Raw genomic sequence first — 11,421 nt, 5'->3', positions numbered from 1 at the left:
TAGTTTATACCTTTGAAAATTTTAAAATATTTAATTTGGCCATATGAAATTTTTAGAAATTCATATTAATTTTTAAAGTTTTTGAATATTCATAATTAAATCATTTCTATAATTTTTAAAAATTCTCATTAAACCTCTCAAAATTTTAAATTTTTAATTAATTTTGAAAAATGTAAACTATACCCTTCAATTTTTTTTGAAAATTTCAATTTAAACCTCTAAACTTTTTAAAATTTTAAGTTGACCTCCCTAAATTCTATCTCTAAATTTCGTCATTATCTATGTCCTTGAAGACATTGATACCGGTTTATGATTTGGTTCTAAAAATGAATAAAGAAAATAAAAGCCAATTCTTTTAAAGAATAAACTTGTGGGGACTGAATCAAATCAAAGAGAAATCCAAAAAGGATCACGAAATATCTGTGATGCACTTCGATTTTAATTTTTTTTTTAACTACGGATGAATTCTTTATTTTCCTTCTGATACCCATTGAAGGGCTCCGCTTTCTGTCCCACTACCAATCTTCATATTCCTGTTGTTTTCTCTATAAATACAATCTCTCATCCCATTCATACATCTCTTGTGAGCTAGTTTATTGGTCTGGTCTTGTATTAAATTTATGACCAATTTTTAATGCTATACCAGGTTTTATATATAACAACACCCTGCAAGGCAACTGTCCATAAACATGTTATATCAAAGCATGGACGGTGGCTGTTCCGGTGACATGGCAGCAGAGTTCGCAGACGAACCCCATGTCTTGGCGGTGGATGATAACCTCATCGATAGAAAACTGGTGGAGAAACTACTCAAGAACTCTTCCTGTAAAGGTACATTACGTTTTGTTTTAGGACCATTTTGTAAAGAATTAATTTGTTTGGGGTTGCTTCAGCTTTTTTCGTGTGTCTGTTTGTTGTGCTGCAGTGACAACTGCAGAAATGGGCTGAGGGCATTGGAATATTTGGGTTTGGGAAGTGATAAGAGGAATACCTTGGATTGCACTGTAAGTAACATAATATCCCCTTTGGACTCGTATTTAGAGTTCGAATTCTAACATTTACAATAGTGTTTATGTTTGAAATGACAGGTCTCGAAGGTAAATCTAATAATAACAGATTACTGTATGCCTGGAATGACAGGCTATGAGCTGCTTAAGAAAATTAAGGAATCATCTGTACTGAAGGAGGTTCCTGTTGTAATCATGTCATCCGAAAATGTTCCTACTCGAATCAGCAAGTAAGTTGGGAAAGTCTCACATGCAACAGTCTTAATATACGGCTAAAGAAATATGCTATCGGTTTTGTTATTATTTTTTAACAAAACCGGAAAGTTTCCTGGTAACTGCAAATTATAAAAATAAAGGGTAAACTGCACGTTTAGTTCCAAAACAATTAGTTTTTGTCCGTTTTAATACATAAACTTTCATTTTTTTAATTATACCAAACGTTTAATTTTTGTTTATTTAATACCCGTTAAAAACTTAACATTAAGTTTTGGGGAAAAAATGAAAGTTTAGGTACTAAAACATATCAAAACTGATAGTTTAGGTAGTAAACGCGTTAAGTTTTAACGGTAGAATACTAAAATGAAACAAAAACTAAAAGTTATGTATGTTTTAAAATTGAAAGTTTAGGTACTAAAACGAATCAAAACTCATAATTTAGATACTAAACACGTAGTTTATCCAAAAATAAATAGCGTTTATTTTTATAATGAGATTTTCTATACACAGGCATGGATGAACCTAAGGGGGCGGGTGGGAGCGGTCACCCCGTCTAAAATTTTTAAATTTATATATATTTTAGATATTTTCTTTGTATTTTCTACTGAAAGTTTGTTTCCGCTCCCCTAAAATTTTATAAATTTATATCCCTTTACAATTTTATAAATCCATCCGGTCTGACAAAAATCTACCCCATCGCTGACAACAGGTGCTTACAAGAAGGTGCTCAGATGTTCATGCTGAAGCCCCTGAAGCAGTCGGATGTTAAGCGATTGGAATGCTATCTGATGAGATGCAGAAGCTAAGATTTAGGGATTTTTGAGGACAAAATTAGTCATTGTATCAGAAACATTTTTGCTAATTAAAATGATATTTCGGATGCAAATTGGTCCTTTTTTTTAATCAGGAGTGGAGTTTAACTCCCTTTTAAGTACCATGTTTGTGCATAAATTTGTGCAAGATCAATGAATCAAATAATATCCATTAAAAATTAAATTTACCTCTCATTTTACAAAAATAAAACTAATGAAAGGCACCATTTATTTCATTATATGGTATAATTTATATGATTTCACAATATTAAATGAAAACTACTTATGAAGGTATACTTGTTTTTTAACAATTCAACCTTATATTTTCATGTTTAAATAATGCAAATCATAAACAGGTACCAGGATAATGGTACAAAAAATTTGATTTTTTTATGATATATTATCAATTTCAAAAGATCTAGTCATTATATGCGGTGATAGATTTCAGAAATTAAAATTTTAATATTCATTTTTTAAATAATGGGTATGCAAATTATCTTTTTCCTCTTTTCCTTAACAAAATAAACTAATTTTAATAATTCTCTCAAAATAATAAATATACACTTACCCATAAAATACTTATTGCATCTGTCTCTGATTATATGTTCACTGTTGGAAAGGAAGAAAAGGAGATTCATGCTCTCAAGAGAGATTTAAGCAATCCTTTTGCCATGAAGGATTTAAACGCAACAAAACAAATTCTTGTAATTAACATTATTGAAGATTGCTCTAAGAAGTTATTATGGGATTTTTTTTGGAATAATACATTGAGAAAGTTCTATAGAATTTCAACAACACAAATCAAAGTCAGTATTCCGCTTCCTCAGCATTTCAAACTGAACAAAAGTCAAAGTCCCTCTAGTGAAAAAGAGGAAGAGAAAATGAAGAAGATTTCATGTGCATATGTAATAGAGTCTCTTTTGTATGACATGATCTATACTAGGTTCGATATTACTCATGTTGTTGAAATGATAATAGTTTTCTATTCAATACCGACAAAGCTAATTGGGAAAGCGTAAAATGGATTTGCGCAAAACATCAAAGAGATGTTGTGTTTTGAAAAAAAGGAAGCAAGAACTGGAAGGATACACAGATGCATATATGATTGGAGATGTCGACTTAAGAAAATCGATATCATGGTATACGACTATTTTTTAAGAGGATTTATTTATTGGCTGTTAAAGTTCCAAAATGTGTGGCATTATCAACAATTGAAGCATACTACATTGTTGCAACTGAAACTTGCAAAGAATTGTTATGGATGAAGAATTTTCTACTAAAATTAGGCCACAAGTAGGAAAATTATGTTCTCTATTGTGATTGTTAAAGTGTCTTTCATTTAGCTAAAACTTCGATTATCACTCTCGAACAAAATACATTGATGTCTGATACCAATAGATATGAGATGCGTTAAAAAAATCTGCTTGTTTTAAGTAAAATTCACACCGATCAAAACTGATATGATATGATGATAAAGTTATTTAGACCAATAAGTTTAAAAAATGTTATCAAGAAATTGACTTATTTCTTTCAATTAAGTTAGGAAGAGGGAGATTTGTTAGGTGCATCCCTCAATTGGAAATTAAGGTAATGTATCACATAGTGTATAAACCCACATTCATATATGAAATTGGCTAAAGTTGTATTTTTTTAAGTACATTCTTGTATGATATTTGTCTAGAGGCATGTATGAAGCCTTTTAGATTATAAATAGGCGATTTTGAAAAACTCTTTAACGACAAGTGTAGTGGTAGTTTGTTGACAGAATTTACAAACCATATATGTTGAATCGGATATCTTTGTAATTCTATTTGATATAAGAAGGTAAATTTTTATGGGCTAGTGTCTCAAAATTTCTCCCAATTTGAGTTTTCTGCGTCATCAAAATTCTTTGAATTTTTCTCATTGCTCATTTCTTTATTTTTGTTTTAGTATTTATTTTACTTTAATATCTATCTGAATTAATCGATCAATAGATCATTTTTCAGTGATTAGAAAAAATATTAATCTTATATAAAAATATAAATATGTGTAAAATTTTATATATAATTTTTTTGAAAGGGTTCAAGAACTGACATGTTGCAATCATGTCAGATGCTATGTATCAATCACAATGATTTATGATTATATGGAAAATGATATGTACAGATTAACATTATCTGCTTGACGCCTTGTTATTATTAGGGGAAAACTCCTAATTTGTGGATCAATCCTCTCCTCTAATTATGCTTTATCATTTATTTTATTTTATACTATATTAATTACCTTTTAATTTTATAAATCTCTAATATATTCATTTAAATCTACTGAAATTAGTAACAAACTAGTAAAACTTTTTAGTTAAAATATTTAAAAATAATTTTAAAACTCCAATCAAGATCACCAAAATCTTATTAACATAAAAGTAATTTTAAATATATTTTCTATTCTCAAATAATTTACGCTTCCAAATTGATCTAACTTGATTAAGAAAAGAATAGAAAGATGAGATACTATCTCAACCGTGAATATCATTATTCTTTAATTAAAAATAAAAAAATATTAATAAAATTTTAAAAATCTATTAATACCACTTTCAAGGGGAAATGGCTCTAATATCATGTTTTAAAAAAATCTTCAAATAATCCGTCCAACTAATATTCCTCAGACTAGAGCGTTTACCATAATAAATTTAGAAAGACTCCAAGATATTGCACGTCTTCTTCATCACCTACCTTTTTTTGTTCTACAAATGAAAGACATATGAGAATTCATGCGTCTTCCACACAAAAAAATGAAGTTGTGTGATAATTCCAACATCTTTTCTTTGACAATATAACAATGACCCTAATTTAGAAAATAATATGATAGATGTTTTTATAAAAAAATATTTTTTCACTACCCTGACGAGCGAGGAAGCCATTTTTCAGTGGTAATTGCTTTGATTTTTTCCCATCATAGGTTATACAAAAAAATGTTTCAAAAGATTCAGCTAACCAAATTATGAAAATAGAAGAATAAACACTAATAATATTAATATGATAAACATTAATAATTGATTTTATCACGATTAAACATAATATATTTGTAAATGCCTGTTAAGATAATAAGATCACCTTGAGATTCTAAAACATATGTGGCCAAAAATTTAATTTTAAACATTTTTACAAAAATAAGATTAAAATATAATACAAAACATCCACTAATCTTATAAAGAATATAAAATTTATTAAATAAAATAAAAAATCTCAAATATGTGAGAAAAATGAAAAGAAGAAGTGAAGAAGAAATATATAAAAATAATAATTCCTCAAGTCATCGTGGATGAAAGTCGGTTAAATTTAAACAAGTACATTTGATCAAGTGTTTATTTTTTTTCCTATGGGTTATAGATCTATTAGGAGTATTCCCTTTCTTTTCCTTAGAGTTCCCCTTCCCAAAAACGAATCCAAAATTATTTTATAAATTGGACCAATATTAATATAATAAATATTATCTAACATGATTCATATATATTTTTAATTTAGAAATATAATAACAATTATATATGGAATAAATATAGAAAAATATATTAATTGTAACATAATTCATATGTATTTTTATTTAGGGTAAATTATTTTTTTGGTCACCAACCTACTATTTAATTTATGTTTTGACCATTCAACTATTATATTTTCACTATTAATTTTTTAAAGACTATGACCAAAACAGAACCAAAACATAATATTAAATATGTTTTAAAATAATCGATAGTTGAATGACCAAAATAGAAACCAAATAATAAATGGATTGCTAAATAATAATTTACCTTTTTGGGCATAGGGTGGCCTTGGCCTAGGTACGCCTAGGCCTAGATACTCCACTGCCCTCCCTCCCCCTCTAGGTAGAATAAGATTAGGGCTAAATTTATTATTTTTTATTAAAAAGAATTCAAAATTGAATTAATGAGATTAGTTAAATAAAATCCAAAATTAATTTTCGTGAAGTAAATATCCTATTGGTAATTGTTTTTTTAATTTCTCTTATTAATTCAGGAGGGTCCATTGTAAAAAGAAGATACAAGTTGGCATAACTGGAATCATAATAATTACAGATCACATGCATATCATTTGTCTTGTGTAATTCTGCCATCTAGTCAAGAAAAAATAGGATAGATTCAATTTAATTAAGCAATGAAGAGAAACATCAAATTTGGTTTCATTTAAAATCTAGTTATCCGAAACTTTTTTATTTATTTATTTTTTCTAGAAAGTACATACTTATATCGAATAATATTAGATTCTAGTAGATAAATTATATTTTTAAATTCCAATTAAAACGGATAAATTTAATGTTGATCCAACAAATAATTTGATTAATTAATTTGTTCTATCCTATGAATAATTTTCTACTGTAGACAGTTAAATTTTGTGTGCCGAACAAGAACAGAATCATAATTCTGATCCTATGAAGAGAACTTAAAAAGTATCTTTTTTATATTTTAAAAGTTGGGGGGGGAAGGTGATATTGCATGACAGGTTTGCATCTCCTAACCTTCTCAATATCTATATTTAATGCATTTCAGATATTTTTAAAGTCCTGAGCGACTGGGCGAAAATTTAAAAATAAAAATCACATAATGAAAGCATATTCCATTAATTTAAATAGTTTCGTTTAATATTTTATTAATAAATCATACAAAATTATTACATTTTGTCAAATATATTATTTTTATTATTTTAATAAGAAAATACAACTAAATAATAAGGGACCCTCACTAACTTTCAAGATTGTCACTTGAAAAATCTCACCCTCGAGCATTATTTTGAAGTAAATTTATCAATCAAATCCTCATAAGTAATTTTATTCAAAATATCATTCTTGATTGCCACTAAAACTAGTTCTGTAACCCCTAAACCCGACCTATGCGTTTCGACTAAGTCTAGTGGATCACAAAGACATTTTCCAAAACCGTTATCCAATCAATGTAAAATCCATTATTCATGACATGAAATTATAATAAATTATACTATTAAAACTCAACTCTTAAATATAAAACCAATCAGTAATAAATTAATTTAAAACATATCTTAAAAATCAAAACCACGATAAACTGAATAGTAATAGCAAAATCATCATTATAAAATCCAATACTTTAAAATAGGTCATGTCACCATAATAAAGTCAACTTGCAAGATTAAAATTACAATCAGATATACTTCAAGAGATATGTGATCCTCCAAGTGCTCAAACCGAGGTATCTAACCAACAGTATCTGAAAGGGGAAAAACATTTTCGAAAGGTGAGCTAGGCTCAGTGTATCCCATTACCATAAAATCACAATAAGTACATTAAATATAGTCCGGTAAATCTCACAAATTCGTAAAAGAGTTTAACTTTGAAAATCATAGTTTAAATCCTTTTCTGGTACACCGTCAGTTTCCCAAAATTATTTTCCATATAGCTTACTTTATGCACATAGCAAAAGAAAGCCGACTTAAGGATAGGCTATGAAGCTTGTATCCTTAATCCCAAGTCAATAAGTCCATATAGCTTACCCTAAGCACACAGCAAAGGAAAGCCGACCTAAAACATCTTGGGGCCCTCAAGAGTCACATTAGTCCCGTTTATTAGCTTGATCAGAGCTATACAATTGTAGTTCAATCCATCCCAAAATTAATATCCATATATCAGTCATCAAGTCCATAAATCATCAACAATAAATCGGTGTACCAACAATAATAACCATAGATTTCAATGTACCATATTTCAAAACATATAAAATCATTATGTAGTAAACAGGAACACACCCGATAATGGGTTCAGATAGTAGATCTACTTATTGCTGTTTCATAACGCTCTGTTACAGTTTTCGAATGGGTGACTGGTATACGTGGTTTAACTGATCTAGAAGAGTTGGTCGAGCTGTCAAACGATCCGGAGAGTCTCTTGTACCTTCAAACAAATAATTAATCAGCCCCAAATCTTACTTAATTGTTTAAAAGCTAAAATTCTTAAGTATATAAGCATTTTTTGGGTTTGACTATCATTTTGGGGTATTTCGAGTCTGAATTTGGCCAAACGGATTGCGGAATCGGAATCAGGACGTCGAAAACATAAAGTATGACTTTTCGAAAATCAGATTCTTGGTCAAAGTCAAAGTCAACCACTTTGACCGTTAATTTGGAGGCCTTCGGGTTCTAAATTTGATGAAACGGACTTCGGAAACGGATTCGGGACGTCTAAAACTATCAGAATAGGTATACTCGGAAAAGATTTACGGTCGTTAAGGGTCGGTCAAAGCCAATTTAAGTTTTGGTCAAAGGAAGTCAACGGTCACGGTCAACGGTCGGGTCGGTCAATCGGGTCGGGTCAGTCGGGTCGGGTCAGACCGGTCAAATCGGTTGAAACCGGTCAAACCGGTCAGAACCGGTTGAAAACTGGTCAAACCGGTTTCCAGCCCTCCACTCTCCCCACGGCGGCGCGTGTGGGCGCGTGAGGCCTCCTCCGGGATCTAAAAATTCCGGAAAAAATTCTAAAAATTATTTTGAGCGGTTTTGAGATACTTACAAAGATCGGTTCAAATTTTGAACGGCAGAGAGCTCTTGATTTCAACCGGTCGAATCTTTGACTGCTCCACCTCCTCACGCGCCGCCTTGACGGCGAACAAGGTTGACACCGGCGACTCAAATGACACAAGGAACACGATGGTGCTGGGTGTCGTAAACAGAGCAACGATCGGCGGTGAATTTAAGATTTTCCGGCGATAGAGCTAACAAAATCGTCGAGACTTTGACTGCAAATTCCCGACGTTTGGCATGTTTCGCTTCAATTATTGGAAGGATTTATTCCTCGCTCGATGATGAACACAACGGTGGTTCAAAACGACGATTGGAATTCGGACGGCGTCAGGATCTAAGTCGGAAACCGGCGTAGGGGGAAGGAAATTTGGAGCAATTGAGGTGTGGTTTTCTGTTTTGAAACAGAAAACCACGTTTATATCATAACATACCTAACTTTCTTGGGTAAATTTAGGGCTTGGTCTTTGAATTTTCTTTAACTCCAAAATAAGCTCCAAGTTTTAAAATCTTTCAATTTAGTCCCAACAATTTTCTGATTTTCACAATTAAAACCTCCAATTTCAATTAAATTATTTTGAAAATATCCGGGTTGTTACAATTCTCCCTCTCTACAAGAAATTTCGTCCTAATAGTTGAGGAAACTGAGCCTCCATTGACTCCAATGTCTCCCAAGTAGCTTCTGAGGGGCCTCGGTTACTCCATTGAACTTTGACCATTGGAATACGCCTATTCCGAAGAACTCGCTCATCTTTTTCTAAGATCTGGATGGGCTCCTCCTCATATGACAAATCAGGTCTCAGCTCTACCTCATCAACTTGAATGATGTTATATGGATCTGGACGATATCGCCTCAACATTGATACATGAAACATCATAAATACGACTGAGCTCAGAAGGCAACTCAAGCTGATATGCAACAGGTCTTACCCTCTTCAAGATATGAAATGGTCCAATAAATCTTGGACTCAATTTACCCTTACGCCCGAATCTCATATACTTTCTTCCATGGTGAACTTTTAAGAAGACCTGATCACCAATCTCAAATTGTATTCTTTCATTCTCTGATCTGCATAAGACTTCTGCCTATCAAATGCCTCTTTCAACGGTCACGTATCAATCTGACTGTGTCCTCCGTCTCTCGCACTAACTCAGTCCCAAAGTTTTCCTATCACGCAACTCAGTCCAATAGATCAGAGTGCGATATTACGCCCATAGAGTGCTTCGTAAGGTGCCATACGAATGTTGGTCTGATAACTATTATTGTAAGCAAATTCAGCCAACGGCAAAAAGTTCTCCCAACTACCATGAAAATCAATTACGCAACCCCGCAACATATCCTCCAGAATCTGAATCACTCTCTCAGATTGACCATCAGTTTATGGATGAAGGATGTACTAAATCCAATCGTGTTTCCCAAAGCCATATGTAGCGCCTTCCAGAATCTTGAAGTAAATCTGGATCTCGATCAGAAATAGACACGGAACACCATGCAACCTGACAATCTCTAAAATATACAATCGTGCTAACTTGTCCAAAGTATAATTTACCCGCACAGGAATGAAGTGAGCTGACTTTGTAAGTCTGTCTACAATCACCCAAACTGAATCTTTTTTTTCCGAATGAGTCATAGGTAAGCCAGTAACAAAATCCATAGTAATACGCTCCCATTTCCACTCAGGAATCTTGATAGGCTGTAACAAACCTGATGGATGTTGATGTTCTGCCTTAACTTGCTGACAAGTCAAACACCTAGCCACAAAATCAGATATGTCTTTCTCATCCCAATCCAATGATACCTCTCTCTCAAATTCCGGTACATCTTATCTCTCCGGGTGCATAGCATATGGACTACTATGAGCCTCAGAAAGGATAGTCTGCCTCAACTCAGCATCATCAGCACACAATATCGACCTTTAAAGCATAAAACTTCATCCTAATCAATTGCGTAATCTGAGTTTGTCCCCGCTCTACTTGCTCAATATGGAAAGCAAGGAGCTATCAAGGGGCTGCTTAGCCTTGATCTCATCAACCAAGGTCGACTTAACTTGCAATTTGCTAACAAAGTGCCATCGTCATATAATTCATCTTGGCTATTAAAGACCTCAACTCCGATACGTCTTTCGACTCAAAGCATCCGCTACAATGTTAGCTTTACCAGGGTGATAATCAATCACGCAATCATCCTTTAGACTCTAACCAACGACGCTGTCTCAAATTAAGCTCCTTCTAGATCAGAAGATACTTTAAGCTCTTATAATCCGTGAAAATGTAACACACTCTCCTCCATAAAGATAGTGTCTCCAAATCTTCAAGGCAAAAATTATTGCTGCCAACTCCAAATCGTGAGTAGGATAGTTTACACTCATGCGGTCGCAGCTGACGAAATGCACCAGCCACCACCTTACTTTCCTGCATTAAAACACAACCAAGTCCTGAATGTGACGCATCACTATACACTGTAAAATCCTTCCCGGACTCTGGTTGAATCAGCACGGGTTTGAGTCAAAACGCCTTTAATTCCTCAAAGCTCTCCTGTGTGCCGCCCCAGTCAAACGGCACATTCTTCCTTAACAACTTTGGCAAAGGAGAAGCAATGATCGGAAGCCCTCAACAAAACGTTGATAATAACCAGCCAAGCCCAAGAAACTACAGATCTCAGATACGTTCTTAGGTCATTTCCAATTCATAATAGCCTCTATCATGCTGGGATCGACCTGAACACCTCACGTAGAATAATATCCCAGAAACGACACTTCTTGAAGCCAAACTCACACTTACTTAGTTTGGCATAAACGATGCTCTCTCAAAGTCCGCAGAACGATCTTCAAATGTTCGTCATGCTCTGCT

At 32.7% G+C, this 11,421-nt stretch overlaps 1 pseudogene; it reads left to right on the top strand.

Annotated features, from left to right (window-relative positions):
* Window positions 1–597: 597 nt before the first annotated feature.
* On the top strand, window positions 598–2,137 carry LOC120201587 (annotated as a pseudogene).
* The last annotated feature ends 9,284 nt before the right edge of the window (window positions 2,138–11,421 follow it).

The sequence above is a fragment of the Hibiscus syriacus genome, unplaced genomic scaffold (assembly GCF_006381635.1).
Source record: "Hibiscus syriacus cultivar Baekdansim isolate YM2019G1 unplaced genomic scaffold, ASM638163v2 tig00007775_pilon, whole genome shotgun sequence".
Taxonomy (NCBI): domain Eukaryota; kingdom Viridiplantae; phylum Streptophyta; class Magnoliopsida; order Malvales; family Malvaceae; genus Hibiscus; species Hibiscus syriacus.
Note: the sequence above shows the minus strand (reverse complement) of the source record. Positions and strands in the feature narration are given on the sequence as shown.